The sequence below is a fragment of the Eucalyptus grandis genome, chromosome 2 (genome assembly GCF_016545825.1).
Source record: "Eucalyptus grandis isolate ANBG69807.140 chromosome 2, ASM1654582v1, whole genome shotgun sequence".
In the NCBI taxonomy this organism is placed as follows: Eukaryota; Viridiplantae; Streptophyta; class Magnoliopsida; order Myrtales; family Myrtaceae; genus Eucalyptus; species Eucalyptus grandis.
The window spans coordinates 26,627,086-26,642,863 of NC_052613.1; the positions used below are offsets into that span (position 1 = coordinate 26,627,086).

At 38.6% G+C, this 15,778-nt stretch overlaps 1 pseudogene; it reads left to right on the forward strand.

The window, feature by feature from the left end:
- Nucleotides 1-3,672: 3,672 nt before the first annotated feature.
- On the forward strand, nt 3,673-4,894 carry LOC120290592 (annotated as a pseudogene).
- Nucleotides 4,895-15,778: the final 10,884 nt, after the last annotated feature.

Below are 15,778 nucleotides of genomic sequence, written 5' to 3' on the forward strand. Positions count from 1 at the left end.
AATTACTTGTTATTTGTTATTTTATTGCCTACTAATTTAGCTGATCACCCTTTATTTCTCTACAGTTTTCTAAATATTGTGTAATTGTAATTATTTCTATAAAAGTATTACAAGGTGATTAGTTTTTAAAGCTTATAATGATTTGAAAACAAAATAATCTTTGCATACGATTGGCAAAGGGAAATAAGAAAAAAAAAAGGAAAAAGAGCAAGGAAAGGAAAAAAAAAGAAAAGAAAAGAAAAAATTAATAAAAATTAAAAATATATTTAAAAATTATTAAAATGTCCATGTCAGTGCCGATCATGTCAATTAAGATACCCAGTATCTACATTAATAATTTCCGTCCTAAAGTGGCTGAATGAACGAAATTAATACCGACCTAAAAGGTTTAGCACTAAATTGATTCAACGGAAAGGTTTAATACTATATTGATATTAACGCAATAAATTTAAAGACTCTTTTTGTACTTTTCCCAAGAGTTAGAATGGTTATGTCAATTATTAAAGTCTCCAAGAATGTGCTTGAGAGAACAAATTTCGTTATGAAGTGAAATATTATTTGGAGAAAGTGGCAATAATCACCAACACACAAGAAAAAGAACAAATTGCATTGTAATTTCTTAATTAGATCATTGCATCGAGAAGTAAGATTAATCATTTTTTTAAGAAACCCGTCAAAAACCCTAATTGCGCTCTCATGTTGCGGCGGCAAAAATCAGAGCCCCTATTACAAATAATGCTTGCAAGACGTAAAGCTGTCGACGAGCTATAGCCTTGTGAAGAACCCTAAAATGCATGAAGAGTAACGGGGATGTCGGAGTCGATGTTAAATGTGCCCATTATAATATACGATTTCTTCTTTTTCCCTTGTTTTATAGAGACTATACGCAGTGCAAAACAGATACATGATTTTTGCACGTTATGAAAGGACGAGAAAACTGCTATTCAAGCTTTAGAATTGATCGATAAAATATCTCTCAAATTCATTTTACTATTGTCAAGTCCCACCTATGACAATTGGCAAGCTACATCATAATATTTGAAACTTGGCTGAAGTTCGGTTATAGATTTATTTGATCTCAAGTAGACAAATATCAAGCTTTTTGTGTACCACTTGTATATATCGGTAATTTTAATGGACAGAATAATTACACAAATTGTTCCTAAACTTTGGCTAATATGCAACGTGATTCTGACCATGCATAGAATTAAGTATTTACACATTATTGTAATTAAATAAAATAGTTATGACATAAAATTGTACATTTTCATAGCCAATACGAAATATTCTCGTTTCCGCTTTTACTTAGGTTTTCTTATTGCTTCGGAATTATCTTCGTCGCCAACATCTTCTCCCTCGTGTTCTTACGAACTATCTAGCTCAATCCCTTAGGTGATCGGAAAATCACAATCAACTCATAATCAAAACCCTAAACGTTTTCCTATCACTCTGGAATTGCCTTCATTGCCAACATCTTCTCCTTCATGTTCTTGTGAACTATTTGGCTCAATCACTAGGTGATCGTTGTTGCGACTGAACCCCTTCAATAGGGAGGGAAATTAGGTTTAAGGGTATTGCCAACTTCAAGGCAATAAATTTTCATTGACCTGGGCTCTCCCAACTCATACCTCACGCGACATTGAGCTTTCAAATTTTAAACAATTAACCCTACATGAATTCCAACTAAGGAGCCGTCATTAGCCTTTTTTAATTTGCTAGAAACCAAGTAAATACGGAAGGATATATTACTATTTGCACAACTAGAGACTGTAGACTCGAGGACTTGATTACGTCTTAAGTCTAATGCCCCTTCACTATGAAACTCGATTAAATGCTAATGTCATAGCTACCTATTGAAGAATTTTATGTTTCGTCCTAACCATTCTAAAACAAAGAAAATAACATCCAAAACATTGAAATGCACAACCAAGTATAATCACAAAGAAAAACACACAAGTATCATAATATTGTACTTAAAAAGAAAAAGACAATCCAAAACAAGGAACCCTATTGTTTAGGCTTGTCCAATTTTAGGTTTTAATTTATAGGAATTTTCCAAATCTTCTGTTTTTTTGTTTTGTCAGAATTTTCTGATTTTTTTAATGATTTCTCTGAATTATATATATATATATATATATTTTTTTTATGAATTTCCGGGATTTTTTTAAATTTCTTAATGATTTTTTGGATTTTTGGATTTTAAATTATTTTTTGGAATTTTATTTTTAAATTATTTTTTTATAAATTTTTGGAATTTTTAAATATTTTTCAATTTTCTGAACCTGTTAATGATCTTTATGATTTTTTTTCGAATTTAAATAATTTATTATTTTTTAAGGATTTTCTAAGTTTTTATTATTTTTATGATTTTTGAAATTTTTAATGAAATTTATGACTTTTTTACCTTTTATTATTATTAAATTCAAGGAATAGGTTTGTACTGGGTTTACCTGAAGTTGCCTTCGTGGCCAACATCTTCTCCATGTTCTTACAAACTATCTAACTCAATCACATAGATGCCTGGAAGATCACAATCAACTTAAATTCAAAACCCTAAACACAATATTCTCGTTTCCAATCTTCTGTTTTCCAATCATATCTTCTCCCTCAATTGGAACAGGCTCGCAGCTAGCTCGCTCTTCAACGACGGAGTGTGTCGATGGGCGATGAATTTACGTGCGTCTGTGTTTTATTTGCAAAGAAGAGCCTTTCAAATTTGTGCAAATTTTGGAATCGATCGAGAGTGGGAGCGTAGCTCACGTATCTGCAGAATGGATTCATCCTTCGGATAAATTCCAGTTGAATGATAATTTGAAATTCGCTAATTGTATTTTTAAAACTGAGAAAAAGGGCTCAGCTTATTTTTATTCTCTCTCTTAAGAAAAGGAGGTTTATTTGAGTTTTATTATTCTAAAATAGATAGGTTATATGAATCTTATGAATTCTTAAAAATTATTTATTTCAAGAATTTATAAGATCCGTTTCTAAAGAGGGAGAGAGAAAATTGGGTTTGATATTTTTATTTCGCTTTGAATAACTCAATTCGATTAGGCCGCCTTTTTTACTTATCTCAGCCTCGCTGAGTTTATAATTTTCCTAAACTAGACCGAATAAAGTTCTTAAAAAAGATTAAAAAAATATTGGGAAAATTCCAAATAAGGACCCAAAGTGCATTCTTTTTTTTTCAAAAGAGGATCTGGAGTTAAAGTCTATATCAAATAAGGACCCAAAGTGATTATTTAATCTCAAAGAATGACCTCACTCGTCGGCAGGTAAATAGATGCATTTCCGATGGCTTGATCAGAGGTATTTTTGTCCATTTCTTTTAAAAAATTTCGGCTATCTTTTTTTTTTTTTTGTGACCTAGGGAAACCCTGTATAGCCGACAGCTGGGAGTAAACCCCTGGGGAGGCAAGTAGGAAACCACCACCCACGCACCCCGGGTAAGTCGCCAAGTGTCTCCACCTGCCTCCCTGCAACTTGCGTCGCAGGAGCTTCGAACTCCGGCCTCCAGCGTGGAAGTCCTGGAGCCTACCAGCGGAGCCACCCTCGTGGGTGGTTAGTGGTTGCATTGTTCATCTCTCTCGCAATCCCCAAGCAAAGCCAGTCATAGAGAGAGAAAGAGAGAGAGAGAGTTAGAGAGAGAAAGGAAGCAGCGAAGAGGGAGCCAGCATGTTCTCTCTCTTCTTCCTCCTCCTCCCTCTACTCGCCGCTTCTGCTCCACATTCGTACAACAACGTCTCGTGCCACATCGACTACGGCGGCCACGCCCCCGCCGCCGACTCCTTCAATACCATGTGGCTCCCCGACCGCTACTTCACCGGCAGCGCCGCCGCCGCCGTCTTGGAGCCCCTCTGCTTCCACCAGCCCAAGGAGAAGACGCTCTGCTACTTCCCCCTCTCCTTTGGCAAGAAGAATTGCTACGTCCTCTCCGGCCTCCCCTTCGGCCGCTACTACCTCCACACCTTCACCGTCTACGACAACTACGACGGCAAGTCCCACCCCCCGAGCTTCAACGCCTCCGTCGATGGCACCCTCGTCTTTAGCCGGCACTCCCCCGGCCCTCCCCGACCTCGCCGCGCCGCTAGTGCCTACTCCGACCTCTTCGCCTTCGTCCACGATGGCAAGGCCGATGTCTGCTTTCTACAAGATTGCTACCCCCCATGGTCGGATCCCTATTGCTCATCTAGGTCGATCCGCTGTCTTATCCGTGTCCGTGGGCAACGATTTCATCCTGGTCAACTACGGGAGACTGGATTGCGGCACCGGTCAGTGGGGGCCGGGTTTTAGCGACGACGCCGACTACTTCGGCCGGTCCTAGCAGTCGGATTACAACGCTCGAACCGCTGCCATGCGTAAAATCATCGATGCCATCTCGACCGCGAGCAGCATCGCAGGGACCAATCAACAACCCAATTATTTCCCCATGAAATTGTACTAAATCGTGGTGACGGCCGGTCAAATGGGGGCCCTGAAGAATGAATTGGAGGTGGACGCCAAGCTGGATTTCCTGTTGTGGATCTACTTCACGGAGATCGATCCACGGGTGAACAAGGCGGGCCAGAGGGTGTTCGATGTCCTGGTGAACAGAGCGAACGCAACCAGGATCGATATCTATAAGGAGGTTGGGCAATTCGCGGCTTTCGATTGGCATTACACTGTGAAGAATTTGAGCAGTACTGTTTTGAATGTGAAGCTGGTCCGTGTTGTTGGTGCCCCAATGCTTAGCGGAATTGAGAACTATGCGCTGGTCCTACCGCCGCCGAGGCCACCCTCGCCAGATCTGGCAAGGGTCAGCCTGCAAGCCTTCACTCGCGGTCGGCAAGGGCTTGGTGGCCCTCGCCCACTACCGACGATGGGTGTCCAGCCCTCGTCGGTCATCACCAACGGCTAGCGCTCACCGGCCCTTCCCAAGTTCAATGGTCTTGAGAAGAAGACGAACAAGGAATGAAGAAGATGATGAATAGTGCAACCATCAACCAAAAAAAAAAAAAAAAAAAAAACAAGACAATTGAAATTTTTTAAAAGAAATGGACAAAAATACCCTTCATCTATTTCTATAGTGTATACTAAATAGAAAACATGAAATATGATAAACACATAAATGAGCTTAGAGTATCAAGTACATAAACTTAATGTAACCATAATAAAATTATTAATGACATCTAATAATGCTCATCCTTTCGACATGTTCATTAAATGTTTTGGGGGATAGTATTTCTGTTAATGAATATGCTATCATAAGAGTGTCGCTAATGTGCTCATTTGACACTCTTTGTTATTGTGAATCGCTATTGCTGTACACTGTTTCTGCAATTGTTTCGAAAGAGGAAGATGATAAAGCGCCGTGAAAAAAAGAAAAAAAATTCGGTTAGGCCCAACCCATGGGAAAAGCCCAAACTGAGAAACTCGTAGGCCCATTCGCCAATGGGCCCATTCAAAGCTTAAAGTTGCAGATTAAAGATGCTGCAGCCTGCAGCGACGGGGAAGACGCCTTTGGAATTCGCAGTGATTTGATGCAATGCAGAAGGTCGCTGCTTCGCAAATCGCGAGCATAAGCATTCCAATTCAACGACGAAGCGATCACAATCGGCACCAGATCCGGCGGCCTCTCGATTTTGCTCTGTGATCTCTCGTTCTTGCTTCAATTCGTTGTCGAGTTTCCATAGCTAGATCGGATCTTTCAGGCGTTAGTACTTTTCATTTGCAGAGCACAATGCGTGGAATGCCTGCAGTGTAACTTCCGCATTTATGATTTTTCCTTTTTGTTGGGTTCTCGTAGAGTCTAAAGTTAAACCAACTGAGGCTATTCGGGGAGGAAAGGAGCCAAACCATAGTGTCTCTATGTATGAAAGATTAGCTCACACTCCCTTAGTCAACTGTGCAGTAACAGGGACCTATATAGACCGTCACAGTATAATTCCGCCCACCCGATGATTTGGTAGAAGGTTCCTTGACTTCGCTAGAGGACTGGGCCGTCCGCTGTGGATACAATCCAGACAACTTCGTGGGCCTTGAAGATCTGGAAGTGCTAGTGTGAGAGAGAATACGAGCACTCTTTTTCTCTTGCAAAACAGCAATTGTACAGCCTCTGTCTCGGAGATCCTCTGAGGAGATACGTGGAACGTAACAGAAAATAGGAAATTAGGGATTTCTTTTTCTTTTTTTTTTTTTGGTCAAAAGGGTTTTTGATGTTCAATTTTTAGGTTCAATGAAGTTTCCATCTTGTTATTCAGATGGTGAATTTGGGTTCTTTTGCATCTTCTTTTTCCTCTTCTCCGTGAATGTCAACATTCATTTACTGTTTTCACTGTTGAAAAAGATGAAGATAAGCGCCGTAAAATCGGCTAGGCCCACCCACTGCGTGAAAAAGGCAAAGACTAAGAAGAAACTGCAGGAAGAAACTGCAGCAAGGCCCATTTTTCAATGGGCGTTTGCGCTTCATAGCTAGATCGAATCCTCTAGGCGTCTGGACTTAGAATCCAGTTTTGGTTAGCTTGATGTCGCTTGTACTTTAGATGTAGCCGTTTTGTATTTTCAATGACAGTCCAACTCAGATAATTGTATGTGTTGAGCTGTTAGTTGCAGCAACTTGCTCTGTTAAATTTCCTTATGGAAGTCTTGTATAACATCTTGCATTGATGTCAATCAAAATTTGTTTGCGGTGATATATTTCATATGATTATACCTTTTAGGCTCTAGTCAATTTCTTATCTTCTAATTTTTAGAGGGCAAGAATTAATGTTTGTATAGGTCAATGCAATCTGCATTTACAACTCAAGTTACTCAATTATCTCTTCTGGTGTCTTTCTATCTTTTCTCACTAATGGATTTACTGCCTGGTGGCTGTTGCTTCGTCTTTTTAATGTTGATATGTACTGGTACCTCTGTTGCTTTTTCTCTTGACGTAGCATGGGCAAGAATTTTATTGGACAGCAAGGTTCAGTTACAAAATCTAATTTTACTGTTGTAGTAAACACATATCCTCGTGTTATATTTGTTATCCTATAGTCATCTTAATCCATTGAGTTGTTGATCTATTTGCAAATCTTGTCTTACTCTTAGGTTGTTGGTTCTCCTGCATTCTTAAAAATTTCCACTAACTTCCAACAGTTCTCCTGATGAAAACTTGCTTTATCTATCTTAACGTGTGCTCTGGAGGATTAGTTTCTGACATTGTTTTAGCGCAACTGGTTCTAGTTGTCAAGTTTGTTTATCTTACCTTTTATAGCTGGTGCAGTCAAACAAATTGATCCACAGTAGCTTGCACATGGTTTCTTCGTCGTCCAACTCGTATGCTTTCTAATGATTACTTCATGTATATATTGTAGGCACTTCTCTGGTGTCCGTTGCCAGTGATGGCTTGCTTCTTCTCTGGAGTGCAGACCATGGCCAAGATTCTCGAGAACTAGTACTCAAGTTGAGCTTGAAAGTACTACTTTCCCCTATGCTCTCCTTATTCTTATTATGATCTTTCAGTTGCTCTTCTTATAAAGGACCAATTCCCGGTTTGATGCATTGATTTACATTAACTAAACTTTGCCGATAAAGTGAAGACCATGCAACAATGTCTTTGACGTACTGTTTAAAAAACTATAATTTCCTCCTTTTCCTTGTGGTATTAGTTTCTGGAATCGAGAAGCCAATGCCCAGAGGCGAAGCCAAATCAAGGAAGAAGGAAGGCGAGCATGGAAATATTACGGCCCAGAATTTCGCTTTCCGCAAGTTAGCCTCAGCCACAAAGAATATCCAACAAGAGTGCTTGTTGGGCAAAGGTGGATCTGGTTGAGTATACAGAGGAACTCTCCGGGGAATGAGCAGGTGACAGAGAGGCATTGACTCGCTCTCCCTCTTCTTTATCTTGGAAAAGGTCGAGGTTTGTGAAACCGCACATTCATCTCTGAATGATACGTTGGGCTTAGCACACTGCTTTGCCTTGCACTCCAATGTCTCTCCTAATGGGTATCTGGTCTTGACCTATTATCCTTCCCATCAAAATGGCTCCCTGCCTCCACGGGACGACATTCTTCCTTTTGTCCTTGTCGCCGGTGTATAATTTGGCACTTGCCAGAACTAAGTCAAGGAAATGCTCGTGATACTGGTGTTAAACTTACATAGTTATTACTACTGCTCCATTACTTTGTTTCAACAAATTCTGTTCATAAGTTAAAGCAAACAAATTGTGGGCTAGGACCAACTTCACGTTTGGAAAAATTAGGGGGCAAATGGATGGATTAGGTCGGGTCGAAAATGGGTCAACCCATATTTGACCCATTTAATCCGTTTTGACCTATATTCTTATAGTGTAAACCCAACTCAACCCGTACCCGACCCATACCCGACTCAACCCGTATTGCTAAAACCTATTAATATTCTAGGAAAACTCACTTCTACTATATGTTAATTTGATTAAAACTTCAAATTAAATTAAAAATAGTAAATAAAATAAACAAAGTTAAAAAAAAAAAAACCTATAAATTGAAATATTTATAAAAAAATTAGATTATGCACATGCTTCTCTCATTTGAAGTGAACATACCATTAAATAACTCATATTTGACCCATTTAATCCGTTTTGACCTATATTCTTATAGTGTAAACCCAACTCAACCCGTACCCGACCCATACCCGACTCAACCCGTATTGCTAAAACCTATTAATATTCTAGGAAAACTCACTTCTACTATATGTTAATTTGATTAAAACTTCAAATTAAATTAAAAATAGTAAATAAAATAAACAAAGTTAAAAAAAAAAAAAAAAAAAAAACCTATAAATTGAAATATTTATAAAAAAATTAGATTATGCACATGCTTCTCTCATTTGAAGTGAACATACCATTAAATAACTACTAAAAATTGTAACATGAAATTTTTTAACTAAACCTAAAAAAACTCATTTTTATGATTTTTTTTATAAAAAAAAAAGTATTGTTAAAACATTTTTATGCAATACAAATTTAATGGAAATTTTTTATAATTCATTTTAAAATATTTTTAAAAAATTCAAATTTTTAAAATTTTTAAATATAATTTTTAATTATTTTTAATTGTTAATAATTATTTTCTTTTTCTTTTTCTCTTTTCTCTTTTCTTTTTTCTTCTTCTTTGGCCGGCCACTGGCCACAACGACGGCCGACGACCGGCGACAGGCAAGATCAAGCTCACCGGCATCGGGTGGGGCTCGATCTCGCCGATTCGGCGAGGCCAAGGCCTTGCTCGACGCCCGTGAGACTTGAGCTCGGCGGCATCGGGCGAGGCTCGATCTCGCCGATCCGGCGAGGCCGAGGCCCCGCCGACGCTGGCGAGCTCGAGCCTCACCAGTTGTCAGCGAGGCCGAGCCTCGCCAGATCTGGCAAGACTCGAGCTCGCCGGCATCAGGCGAGGCTTGATCTCACTGATCTAGCGAATCTGAGGCCCCACCTAATGTCGGCGAGCTTGAGTCTCACCAAATCCGGTGAGGCTCAAACCTCGCTAGTCGTCGGTGACTCCGCCGGCGAGCTCGAGCCTCGCTTGGCCTCATCGATCGGCAGCCGGCTGTTGCCCTGCCGGCCGCCGACTAAGGAAGGAAGAAAAAGAAAGAAAAAAAAAAAAAAAAATTGAAAAATGAAATATAATCATAATTTCGATTTTTATTAAAAAATATTTTTATAAAGTTAAAAAAGGGCATGGGTTTAAACTTTAAAGTTGGTTTCCTAATAACCCATTTAGACTTATTTCTTTTTGTGTTTTACTTTCTCAGACCCATTTCAGATTCATAGTTAACTTTCACTTGACTCATATATGGCTTATTTAACTAAAAATAGGTCATAATATGGATTTATGACCCATTTTGCCACCTCTAGGAAAAAATGCAAAAAGTTTATATTATTTCAGCTCACTAAACCACCTCTTTAGCTCTAGCAAGAGATTATATGCATCTCAATGCAATATATCATTTGACTTGCGATGGCATTTCCTAAAAAACAAGTTAATGACACTTCGCTTAATCTGTTTAATGTCTTCACTCAAGTTCAAAATAATCCTATTCGGAAGGAATGATGAGGATAGAAGAAGCAACGATAAGGGATCTTATTCGGGTTCGAGCAGCAAGAGTAGCATGTCGAGGGATGGAAGTGTTACGTTGATGGACAGAGGCAGAGTTGGTTCTTGCATGATGGAAACATTTATCATTCTCACAAAACGAGCGCAAGTTTGTCTAATGGAAGCACGTCTTCGGTCCATGAGACGAGCAAAGACAGCAGAAAATATTCCTTAAGCCATAAGAGCAGCGAGAGATCGTTCGACGGAATTGATCTTTCGAGTCCAAAAGGAAGCAGCAGATACAGCAAAACAGGGTCACCACATCATGCTCTGCTCATTTTGGGGGACGATGACACGGGAGGTTCACGGGATCGGAGCTTCTATCAGCAGCACAGTAGCCACGGCATATCCAAAGGTGAGGGAAAAGTACTAAAAAAGTCATAAATCTATTGCATTGGTACCAATTCAGTGCTAAACTTTTCCATTGGACCAATTCAGTCCTAAACCTTTTAATATTGATACTAATTCAGTCCATACTGCCAATTTTGGCCGGCCGGCGCTAACGTGGACGTCGGCCGAATGCTGATGCGGCATTTTTTATTATTTTTTTCGATTTTTTTATTAATTTTTTCCTTTTTTCTTTTCTTTTTCCTTTTCTTTTCTGCTTTCTTCTTGGCGGTGGCTGGTGAGCCTCCAGTGAGGCTTGCCAGCCACTGGGCAAGGGCCGCTATGCTCTCGCCTGCCGTCGGTGAGGGTCGCAGCCCTCGCTCGACCCCTCCCAAGGTCGTTGGCGAGGCGGCTTCACCCGGATCTGGGCGAGGCCAGCCTCGCCCTGGCCTTGTCGCTGGAGGAGGGAGAGGAGGAGGGATGAGTTGTGGGACTGGCACCATCAGAAGAAGGAGAGGAGGGTGTTGGGGCGGTAGGCTAGGGTTTCGGAGGTGAAGATCGGGCGGAGGAGCGGTGGTGTGAGGCGCGGGAGGTGGGGGACCAGGGCCTCGAATTGGGATTTCGTGGAGGTGAGGGCGGCGATGATGAGGTCAAGAAGCTCCGGGGTCAACAGCGGAGGAGGCAGCGGGGAATCAGCGGCAAGACCAAGGCGAGGCCAGATCTGGGCTAAGCCACCTCGCCCGCGGCCCTAGGCAAGGCTGAGCGAGGGTCGCGACGACGAGGACTTTGTAGCCCTCGCCTCCGCCCTAGCGATGGCCGCCATGGCCTTGCCAGCGGCCCTGGGAGAGGCTGAGCGAGGGCCACGACCCTCGGCGCGGCGGCAGCAAGGGCTTCGCGACCCTCGACCAATGGCCGGTGAGTCTCAACGGCCACTTTGCCGGAAGAAAACAAAAAATAAAAGGAAAAAGAAAAAAAAATAATAATAATAATTAATAAAAAATAATAATAATAATAATAATAATAATAATAAATTAATAAAAAGTTTGAAAAAAAAATTTATAAAAATTGTCATGTTGGCGTCCGGCCACCGACCGACGTCCACGTCGGCCGCCGGCTGGCCAAAATTGGCCGGATGGATTGAATTGGTACCAATATTAAAAGGTTTATGACTGAATTGGTTCAATTGAAAAGTTTAGGACTGAATTGGTACCAATATAATAGGTTTATGACTTTTTTGATACTTTTCCCCAAGAGGCGATGGCATCATCTCATGCAGGCGACACATACTTTATCCGGAGAAATCATTTCCAGGTTGCTTCCGGTTGCAAGGTGACGACAAGCTGCCAGCATCCTCGACCCTCTCCGTCGATCTGGTGGTGGGGTACGGATGGAGAGATACGACGTACAGAAGAAGTAGCGAGCAGACTTCCGCCGGTACAGCGCCGGGGGGAGGAACCATGCACGGTTCTTCTTAATCACAATCAGTCGCGAGCCCTCCCCTTCTGTCCCCATCGCCCCCAGCCCCTTCATTTAAAAAAAAAATATATGACGTAATATTCCGAATTTATGACATGTTTTCTAGTTAGTTTCTCTTTTTGGCTGGGCCACATTTTCTTTTTACAAATCAACTAAATGTATCATTTTCAAGTACCGAACAATCGCCTCCCCTGAGTTTCAATATCACTATATTAATTTCTCTATCATTATGACATACACAACATCCATAAGAAACCATATCCACCCCCCCCAAAAAAAAAAAAAAAACCACATGAGAGTATACTGTTGCATTTAGTGGCGATGGAGAGAAGATAATATTATGTAATTTGCCTTTATCTACCCAGAAAATAGAAAAAAAAAAAAAAAAAAGGCAAACATATAAGATTAATTTATTCTAATAAGCACAAAAATACTGGTCTGTTTTGATCATTTATGAAAAACAATAGTCGTAATCTTTTTTGCTGCAATTTGACAGAATTTTATTGAAGATTATGGCTTGTTTATTTTGCGAAAAAAAACTCCTATTTTAGAAAATATTTTCCTAAAAATTAATTGTTTTAAAAAAATGTATAAATGAAATATTTCATGTCCACGAACAAGTTTAGGTTAACTTTATGCTAACTTTGATTTTGTACTCTTCAATAATCCTGCAATCCCATAAATTTGAAAATGAATTAAATTGATTTTTTTAAAAATAAAATAAAATAAAATCCTTTGAACACAATCAGTCCCTCTAAAGAACATGTCCCTGCCAGGAAAGCCCAAACAAGCACTACTTCATCTCATTTAAATCTATAAATGCAACAGGTTTTTATGTATATTGATTACCTAATCAACTCATTTACTTATCCTCAAAATAACATTAACTCACAAAACCCGGACTCGAGCTTCGCTGGAGAATGATGGTTTCTGGTGGGATTCGGAGGACAGAGGGGAGGGGTTGATTGAGATCGTGTTGGATTTGCACGATAGTGAGAAAAATGATTTAATCGAGATTGACATTTCTATCGCACTTAATATTAAATTAGCGATTTGCCTTACTTGTCGTATTGAATTTTTCGGTGAATTTTATTTGGATGAGGAAGAGAAATGGGATCTTGTATACATCAACGGTTTGAGGTATAGAAAACTATTTACTATTGAATTTAATGGAAAAAATTTGACAAAAAAAATTAATGGACATAATGTGAAGGGGTAAAAATGACATTTTACCTATTAGTGCATACGGATGATGAAGACCCGGTTTGCTTTCCCTGCCCGGATCATCGTCTCGCGGGCACTGGGGCGGGAATGGGGACTTGCGGGGCCCACCCCGTATAAGTTGAGTACTTTTTTGATTTTTTGATTTTATTTTAATGGTGTCATTTAGTTATTATGTTATTGTCTGCTACTTTTGCTAATCACCCTCTATTTTTCTACGATTGTTTTAGATATTGTGTGATTGTAATTATTTATATAACAGCATTACTAGGTGATTAATTTTAATAGCTTATAGTGATTTGAAAACAAAAGAATAGCATTTGTGCTTTTTTTTTATTTTGTCAGATTATTAATTTTTCTAGCGGCAAAATCACGTATTTTTTTTTTTTTTTTATACAAGCGTGTCCATTAATGTTAGCATCTCTTTTTATGATTTCAAATGCCTTGATAAAGGAATGAAGTTTGCCATCATCGGCAACAATGCAAAGTTGTTCATTCTCTAAGTCCGTCTTCCTCGATGATAGTCCTAATGCTACGTATGGTTGTCTGGATTTCTAATTGAGATAAAATTGGATATGATATGATATGAAATCCTTAGATTTTTTTATATTATGTCCATTGTTTGGTGAATCGCAGAAGTAAAGTCGAATATATTCATACCATGATTTTTTTGATATAAATAGTATATTATTATAAATGAACCTAAATGTTCATAAACGGAGATGGCGAAAATCTCTCGTAACACTATTCCTTAATTTATTTTTATTTTATTTTTCCACTTTTGTATATTATTTTATGTATTATTTATATTTTCCCCTTTCATCACTCTTTAATAAAATTTTATCAAATAGTAAACTGTACTAACCTACCTAAAACACAAAAATACCTAAAATATTTAATTTATAGATTGAATCTTTATTATAAGATAGAATTAAAGTTGAATATATAAATTGAAATAAGATTAATTAAAATAAATTTCTATTTTTTTAATTTCTTAAATTAGAATTAAAATATTATTTATATTGAAATATAATTTCATTTTTGTTAATTTAATAAGTTTGTTATTCGAGAAAAATAACTTTCCTATTATAGACATTAGAAATTTTATCCACCTTTAACCCACCTCCCCCATGTGATAATTTTATCTTGCCTACATCCCCCTCATAGCCGACTTTATGCTGTCCTGAGCGAGCACCAAACGTAGGATAGAATAAATCATATCCTATCCCGAATTTTATCCCGACTGCCAAACGCAACATTAATAGTTATGCATGTGTGCGTATATGCATTGGTATATAAACATGTCATGTTCCATTAGCTAGTGAAGAGAATATTGACATGAAAGGGCCGTGCCACATAAGAGGAAAAGAAAAAAGAACTAGAAAACGTTAAAAAGAGAGAGAGAGAGAGAGAGAGAGAGAGAGAGAAGCAAACAATTTTGGTCATTAATGATTGATTATCCTAGTTTTCAAAGTAAAATACCGATTTTATCCCGACTGCCAAACGCAACATTAATAGTTATGCATGTGTGCGTATATGCATTGGTATATAAACATGTCATGTTCCATTAGCTAGTGAAGAGAATATTGACATGAAAGGGCCGTGCCACATAAGAGGAAAAGAAAAAAGAACTAGAAAATGTTAAAGAGAGAGAGAGAGAGAGAGAGAGAGAGAGAGAGAGAGAAGCAAACAATTTTGGTCATTAATGATTGATTATCCTAGTTTTCAAAGTAAAATACCGATTTGGTCATTTTTTTCATCCCTTGATTATCTTGTTGCTTCCATGAGAATAAACTTTTGACTAGATCATATCATCTGATGGCATTTTCTGATAAGATGGTGGTCTTGCGATCATAATAGTTATGGTTCAAATTGAATGTTTTGTCATTACTTTAAGAACGTTCAATTCATTTAATGTGAATGATTTTCTAAAAAAATTCCTAACCCTAAAGATGACTGTTTATACCACTTAAAAAAATGAATAAATGAAAATTAATTTCATTATCTACCAAAAAGTATAAATATAAATTATTGTCGTTCATGAAATTTTTTTTCATTTATTAATTATTTCAGATGACATAAACAATTATTTTCAGACCATTGATTATTCGTGAAACAAAGCTTTCATCTATTTAATTTAGTCTCACAATTTTTCGTGGTAAACTCCTACAAAATGGCAATCTTCGAATGCATGTTATTACGACAAGGAAGGACCTTCTGTGAGAATAGTGTCGATCCTTTTTCTTTTTTTTTGCCACGTGGCAACAGCCCATCAGCTCTCTTCAATGGCGGGAGGAATATCATGAGCCATCGCTTTCCAATTCTACAATCTTTGCGCACCAATCCCTCCTTATTCCTCCAATTTTGTATTAGTGTTCCTTGCAGGTGTCATTGGCGAGAAATATCACAGCACAGCTCGGAAGAATTATACGTTATCGAAACCAACGTGGTGCTGTTCTCCAAAATCAATTTTGTTGTATATATTGAGGAGAGCAATACATTTTGCGAGAGCATAACTTTCATCTATTTATTTTAAATCACTCTTAACCGAACTGTTTACCGTGGCCGGTTCACTTATTGGAGTAGTACTAAACCTTGTTAAATCAAGCCAGTCTCGGCATTTTGCTCTAATAGTTGAAGTTGTATCGTTGCTCTAACAATGAATCAGCAAA